Consider the following 8,148-nt stretch of genomic DNA (forward strand, 5'->3'; position numbering starts at 1 on the left):
AATATGCATGAATAAAAAGAAAACAAAGTGAACTAGGTGAAAAAAGGTATAAACTTTTAAAACTTGTTGAGAGCTAAAACTAGTCTTTGCTGCTGCCTCAAAGAGGAGCAGGGGGGAGAGGAGGGAGACAGGAGAGGCTGATTCAGGAGCCCAGACACACTCAATAAATAAACAACTTTCCATATTTTTTTCATATTGGATATGGTATGTTATTGGTTATGGCCATGTTCTTATGATTTGATGATTAGTTAAATGTATAGAGTTCTGTTTCATATGGGTGTTTCCATAGATCTAGTCTCTTTATTTCCCCCTCAAAATGCACCAGATTGATGCATTTCACTCCAAAATAATGATAACAAATCTTATCGGGGGGGTGCATACCCCCGGACCCCCCTAGAGGATTTGAGGTCGACCCTCACTTAAAATATGTTCCCATGGATAGGTTCCCAAATACATTGCACATTTTTTTAAATACACTGAGCAAAAATATAAACGCAACACTTTTGTTTTTGCTCCCATTTTTCATGAGATGAACTCAAAGATCTAAAACATTTTCTATATACACAAAATAACCATTTCTCTCAAATATTGTTCACAAATCTGAAAAAATCTGTGATCGTGAGCACTTCTCCTTTGCCGAGATAATCCATCCCACCTCACAGGTGTGGCATATCAAGATGCTGATTAGACAGCATGATTATTGCACAGGTGTGCCTTAGGCTGGCCACAATAAAAGGCCACTCTGAAACGTGCATTTTTGCTTTATTGGGGGGGTCCGAAAACCAGTAAGTATCTGGTGTGAGGGGTAGGGTTAGGGTAATGTTGTGAATCGAGTGGCCTGTGTTCGTCGTCCATAACATACGCCTGCCCATACCATAACCCCACCACCACCATGGGCCACTCGATTCACAACATTACCCTAACCCTAACCCTAACCCTAACCCTACCCCTACCCCTCACACCAGATACTGACTGGTTTTAAGAACTACACTTATATGAAACTTCCGTTGGGTTGCTTTAAAGTCAAGCTTCAGTTAAAGATTCACCCTTTTAGATGTAGAACATGTGATGGAGCATTACTAACCTGACTCAGATGGTTTGTTTCACCAAACTATCTAGGAAAGCTCCATTGAAAGCCATTTGGAAAGGGTAGGCACTTTCAAAAGCACTTGGCATCCCTCTCCTCTGTCATCATCCTGTTGGACCTGTCTGCTGCATTCGACACAGTGAATCATCAGATCCTCCTTTGCACTCTCCAAAAACTTGGAGTTTCAGGCTCTGCACTTTCCCTCCTCACCTCATATCTGAAAGACCGTACCTACAGGGTGACTTGGAGAGGGTCTGAGTCCGACCCTTGTCAATTAACTACAGGGGTCCCTCAGGGCTCTGTTCTTGGTCCCCTCCTCTTCTCCCTGTACACAAACTCGCTCGGATCAGTCATTAGCCATTAGCCCGCATGGTTTTTCATACCACTGCTACGCTGACGACACCCAATTAATTCTGTCCTTTCCCCGCTCAGAGACCCAGGTCGTCGCACGCATCTCTGCTTGTCTAGCTGATATCTCTCAGTGGATGTCTGCTCATCACCTCAAGCTCAACCTTGACAAGACTGAGCTGCTCTTCCTTCCGGGAAAAGATTGTCCCACTCTTGACCTAACAATCAACATCGGCACCTCAGTTGTTTCCCCGACTCAGACTGCAAGGAATCTGGGTGTGATCCTAGATAACAAACTGTCCTTCACTGCAAACATTGCTGCTACAACCCGCTGCTGCAGATACACGCTTTACAACATCAGGAAGATACGTCCCCAGCTGACACAGAAAGCGACGCAGGTTCTGGTCCAGGCTCTCGTCATCTCACGCCTAGACTACTGCAACTCCCTCCTGGCTGGTCTACCTGCATGTGCCATCCGACCTCTGCAGTTCATCCAGAATGCAGCGGCTCGTCTGGTCTTCAACCTACCTACATTTTCCCACACCACTCCGCTCCTCCGCTCCCTTCACTGGCTTCCGGTAACTGCTAGAATCCACTTCAAGACACTGGTACTTGCTTACCATGCTGCGAATGGATCTGGCCCTTCGTACATCCAGGACATGGTTAAACCGTACACCCCAGCGCGTGCACTACGCTCTGCATCAGCCAAACGACTCGCTGCGCCCTCGCTGCGAGGGGGACCCAAGTTCCCATCGGCAAAAACACGTGGGTTTGCTATCCTGGCTCCAAGATGGTGGAATGAGCTCCCCATTGACATCAGGACAGCAGACAGCTTGCACATCTTCCGGCGCAGACTGAAAACTCATCTCTTTCGACTCCACTTCGAGCGATAGAACTTTTAACAAAGCACTTATATACTAATAAAGGACTGGCTTATCTAAAGCCAGTTGAGTAGCACTTGAAATGTTTTGGCTCTTTGAAACCTGATGTACTTATATGATTCTGTTTTCTTCAAGGTTGTGTCTTCCTGGTCGAATGTATTTATTGTAAGTCTCTTTGGATAAAAGCGTCAGTTAAATGCATTGTAATGTAATGTAATGTAATTGGATCAATCTGTCTATCACCTTCTATCATGGGCCACTTCTGATTGATTAACAATGGCTGGTACATGTGGAGCACAGCACTTCTGATTGGTGTGGATGACTGACAAACAAGAAGAAAAAAAGTTTTAAAAAATCGCAGGCTTTGCGATTTGATAATCGCATCATCTCGAATCGCGATTTCGATTTAAAATCGATTAATCGTTCAGCCTTAATTTACACCCTACAGCTGATTTCAACAAGTTATCATCCTCAACAAAATCACTGAAATAAGAGTAAAGAAGCATTGATTTATGAATCTTAACACATTACACAGTGTTCTACCAGTTTACATCCGTTTAAGTTCGACTGAGCAGCACTGACGAGTATTTTGTGTCTGTGATATCTCTTTAAAGTCCTGTGCTACTTTCTTTGCGTTGGTTGAGTATCACAGGGTGTTTTAGTGTTGTAAGATCAAAGGTTGCTTTTTAACCAGCGCCCTGTCTTCTATGGTACTTTGCTGCATTTGTCTGCAGGTATGTTAATGGAAGTTGCTATGTACTAACTTGGGTATATCCTGTGGTAGTGCTGCATGGAACAAGTGGGAAATTAACTGTATTTCATGCTAGGAGCAAACTGAATTTTCTTTGTAATTAGAGGATGTTATCCTTTCTGTCTGACAGTTTCCTTTTTATAATTATTTCCTTCTTTTCTAACTTGTGTTTTTGTCGAGATAAGTGACTCCTAACGATTGCTGCTTGTACTTTTATTATTGTAAATTCATTTTAAAGGGCCCATGTCATGCTTTTCTGGTTATTACCCGTCCCCTTGTGTGTTATGAAGGTTTTTCTGCATGTAAACAGTCTGCAGAGTCAAAAACCTTCAAAGTACACCCTGTAGCGAGTAAAACTCTAACACAGAAAATACCTGTCTATGCTGCCCCAAAACGCCTCGTTGGAGATTTCTCATTTTCCATTGTTTGCTTCCTGGGTTCTGTGACGTGTGAACACCCAAATCAACATCAAATGACCAGATTGGGGAGGGGGGGTGGGCAGGAGCTCCAACAAGCCGTTTAGGACAGAGAGTGAATACACATACTATTAGGGATGGGTATCGTTTGAAATTTATCGATTCCGATTTCGATTCCGGTTCTGCTTATCGATTCCGGTTCTTATCGATTCCCCGTTTTGATTCCAAAATTGTAAAATAAAGAGGTCAAACGTTTAGATAACAAAAATATATTTATTCTTAAAAGCTTTAACTGAAATTGTTACTAAAAAATATACATGCAATACAAATGTATTGCACAATAGCTGTGCTTTATTTTAACTGAGCTATGCCTGTGGCAAGCTATTAACAGGCATTACACTTTGCCTTTTATTTTTATTTTTTAGTGTAGTGGAGCCTCACTTCAGAGTGTTTACCGCGACCTATCTTTGGTGTTATGAAGTGATGAGCTCGTGAAATGTCTACGGGAGGGCGGGGGAGCATCGCTGCGGGGCAACTGTGGACCTCTGTCGCCTGTCAGCGCAATTTATATGATGCCGTTTAAAAAAATGAAGGGCGGTGCCGGCCGTCAGCGTACCGAGTCGGCCGTCAACGGCCCGCTGACGACCGGCCGTTCTGTGATTCTCCAGGTCCGCCCTGTATTCCACCGGGTCACCGCAGCACCGCGGTGCAGACGGACCCGCTGGAATACAGGGTCTACCGCATTTAGGAACCGTTAAGCAGAACCGAAATTGTGTATTTTGTATGGGTACCCGGTACCCGGCATTTTCTTATCGGTTCTCATCTGGAACCGAGTTTCGGTTCCCAACCCTACATACTATACAGAGATGCTGTATGAGAAACCAATGTGATTTTGGAAAATTGTACAAATTAAATCTCAACAATGGAAATATGATCAGTAGAAATGGCCATGACATGGGACCTTTAATAATTTTATTTAAAAAAGAAAAACTTATATTGGGACACAAAAGAGTCAGTGTGAAAAGCCTGTTCTGAAAAGCCATCAAGTAGATAGCTTAATGAACTGGATAAATGGTTGAATAGAAAGCTACATTTAATGAATACAACTTGAAAAAGGCAGCTTAAAGTTAAATAAAGACCTTATTTAAAAAAGTTATGAATACATGGCTGATATGTCTAAAAGTAATGGATCTTTTGTCAAAACGTACATTCAAGCATAACAAGGATGTATGATGATGCAAACTTGACCTTACAGACCTCAAAATTGTTTAATAGTATACAAAAACACACTATACAATTTGTATGCTTAAATAAAATCTAGTTTTAGGCTTTATCAGGCATATAAGGTTGCCTTATGATAACACACAGTGGTGCAGGTAACGGCAGCTTCTTTGCTCTAGCTTGGCTGACTGTAACCATTAGTGAGCATTTTAAATCATTTGGAGAAGTGTTGATTATTTTTAGTGTAACTTTGAGACCAGTAATTAACAAAGAACAATTGTTTTGCACATACTGTATAGCAACTAAATGTAAGCGTTCATGAAAGGCCTATTTTGTGTACATACTGAATTTAATTATGAATACGCATTTTTCCTCTACAAAAGCACTCTGGGTCTCAACTCTCACTTAGAGGTCGGTTTAGAAATCCCTGTCCTGGCTCTGTGAGCTTACACTGAAAAAGTAAAACTTCATGTTAACATTGTGAAAAAAAGAAACGACTTATTTGTAAAAACACTAATGTCATAGTTTTACTCATGACAATGCCAACGTTTGTAATTTTTTTTTCTCTAAACCTGTATCAGCTGTGTTGTTTGTCATTTTCTGTCTTCATGACTTTAGAACAGTCATTATGAATTTCACATGGCACAATTCACACAAAAGGCTGATCAAACTGCTTTAGAAATTACGGGTCATTGAAAATCCAATATACACGTTTAGAGTTACTCCTCCTGATGCATATTAACTCTCTCAAAACATAATAACAATAATGAGCAAAACATTTGAGAAATGTGAACATCCTCTGGTTATTACAACGTGTAGAACACATGGGAAAAAAGTACTTGGGTTGTTCCTCTATTCCCATGTCGAGCTAATTAATCCTAGAATTGTTACATAATATGGCAATAAAGTAAAACTGTATGGCGGCTCAGCTTCCATAACACTTTGTATATACAAATAGTATGTTATTACTTTAAAGTCCCAATAGCAAATGCTTACTGTTGTGTTTAGTATGAATCACTAACTCAGATAGCATTAGCTGCGTTTGCTAGTGCAAACTTCCCTGAATACAATAAAGATCGCACAGCACTGCTAACGTCAACGGCTGCCGCGAGCAGGGCTTTTAGCTGTAACACTAAATAAACTGACATTGTTAAGTTAGTTATTGATATACTCAGTATTATTTAGAAGTTTCACTTGGTTACCATTGTAAGTAGTTAGCTAGTTAGCTTAGCAAAACGTTATCAACCTAGGGCAGAAGAGAGAACTTTATCTTGTTTTATCTACCGCGGACCACACTTTAAAAAGACTTACATTTTTTTTATTGTATTTCATAATGACAGGAAATCATATTAAACTTACAAGAACGGTTTATTGAAATGTCAACAAAACAAAAATGTAAAAAACATCTTTCTTTTTTTTTACAGTCACAAACTGTCATTGTTAAAGGTGGGGTATGTAATTTATTTCAGAAACCTTTTTGTTATATTCCATGGAGTGCTCTTAACATCCCGATAGCAATGAATATTTAAATGCTTAGACAATAAATAAATACATCTGTGGAAGCCGTAGCACTGTAAAAAGCACAACCAATCATGTTAGCCGGCCCGGCTGAAATAACTGGATGGCCTACCTGCCTGTCAGCCTTCCATCTGTGCACAAACTTATCTCGTGCCCTCATTGGTCATGTGCGCGTTCTTGTGTGTTGGAGGAGAGGCTCTGTAAGGAAGTGGCAGATTTTTTCCGGTTGTGTATTTTCAAATTCTAGCGCACTCGAGCTGGTTTCTCTCCAAAATTACATACCCCACCTTTAAGTTAGTTATTGATATAAATCTAAGATCTCACCATAGGCTGTTTCCATGGAAACGCATCCCTCGCTGTAAAACATGTCGCTGTAGCTCCAATGGACACGGTCCGGTCGTCCCACAATCTTCACCTGTATATCACCTCTCCATGCCTCATAGCTCTACGTCAAATCTGACATCTCACCATATGGCGTTTCCATGGAAACGCATCCATCGCCATTAACACGATGTTGTCGTAACGCCTATGAAAAGGGTCAAACAGCACCACACTTCAGATAATTGTTAATGGTCCAGCCCTCAACAGCTCTACGTCAATCATGGGGTTTCATCATATGCCGTTTCCTCGCCATAAAACGATGTCACTATAACTCCTATGAAAATGTTCAAAAAGTGCTCCAACTCCACATGTGTGCTAACAGTCCAGCCGTGAAGACATCTACGGGACAGTTTTGAGATTTCTTCAAATGCCGTTGCCATGGCAACACAATGCTCACCATAACTTCAGTGAAATGCTCTAAATGGCCCAAAACGTCACCGGTTTGGTAACGATGCAGCCATCAACGCATCTAAGCGTATTATGGGATGTCATCAAATGCCGTTGGCATGGTGACAGATCATTCACCATCAAGTTAGTTAAAAAGTTTGCAGTTCAAATATTCTGCTGCTTTTCCAAGCCTTTTTACTTTATTTGTCTTCTCTCATCACACATTCAAGCCCCCAGTGTCTGTTCATGTATAACTTCAATCTAAATTCTTCACTTTTTTCTTACACATTACATTTCAGCATAGCAGGTTAGCGTCAGCTTTTCAGCATAAAGCATTCCCACTAGCAATTTCTTCAGGAATTGTATTCTCTAGTTAACTGTAGTTTGCCACATATTGCCATATAGTCAGTGTCCTTAGTGTTTTAGTGTTGTATCTTTTAAGGTTCTTTGTATATTTAAATGTTGTGTAAATACTTTTCTACATTCTTTTTTAATGCTACTTAGTTTCAAAAAAACAAAACGTATTTTTGAAATACTATTGCAACTTAATTTCTTAGATTGTTTATGTTCACACAACCAGACACCAAAGCAAATTCCTTGTATGTGTAAATGTACCTGGCAATAAACTTGATTCTGATTAATATTTGGCTTATTGGGTTAAATTCCAAGTGTCATAAACAAACAATGACTCACTCATGCTTACAATCTATCTCTGCTGGTATACAGTTATAGATTGTGAGGCAGAAACAGACAGAGCTTCCGTAGTCAACAGTTAGAGTGAATTGCTGGGTTTTTATTTTCTTGGCAAATTCAACAAGTGCGAGTGCATGTTGCTGTTATTTTAAGGCCTTATCTCCTTCAACAGTGATGAGAAGTCTTTATTGAGTCGCAGAAAAACTTTCTAGAGATTGCGATGATTCTAGGAGTGTAAATACTTGATAATTCTGCTAAAAAACAGAAAGGTTTGCACAAACGCAAAGGTCTTAATATGGTTCTCAGAATCCTACCTTGTATAGTATAGTATTATAATGACCTTTAGTGGCTACTTTTGAAACAATGCAGTTGATCCATCGTCTCCCGACTCTAACAACGTTTACGCTTTTCACGTTGTTCAACAAACTGTAACCAAAAGAGATAGGTCTTGACTCGAATATCTGC

Source organism: Gymnodraco acuticeps, unplaced genomic scaffold (assembly GCF_902827175.1).
Source record: "Gymnodraco acuticeps unplaced genomic scaffold, fGymAcu1.1, whole genome shotgun sequence".
Classification (NCBI taxonomy): Eukaryota; Metazoa; Chordata; class Actinopteri; order Perciformes; family Bathydraconidae; genus Gymnodraco; species Gymnodraco acuticeps.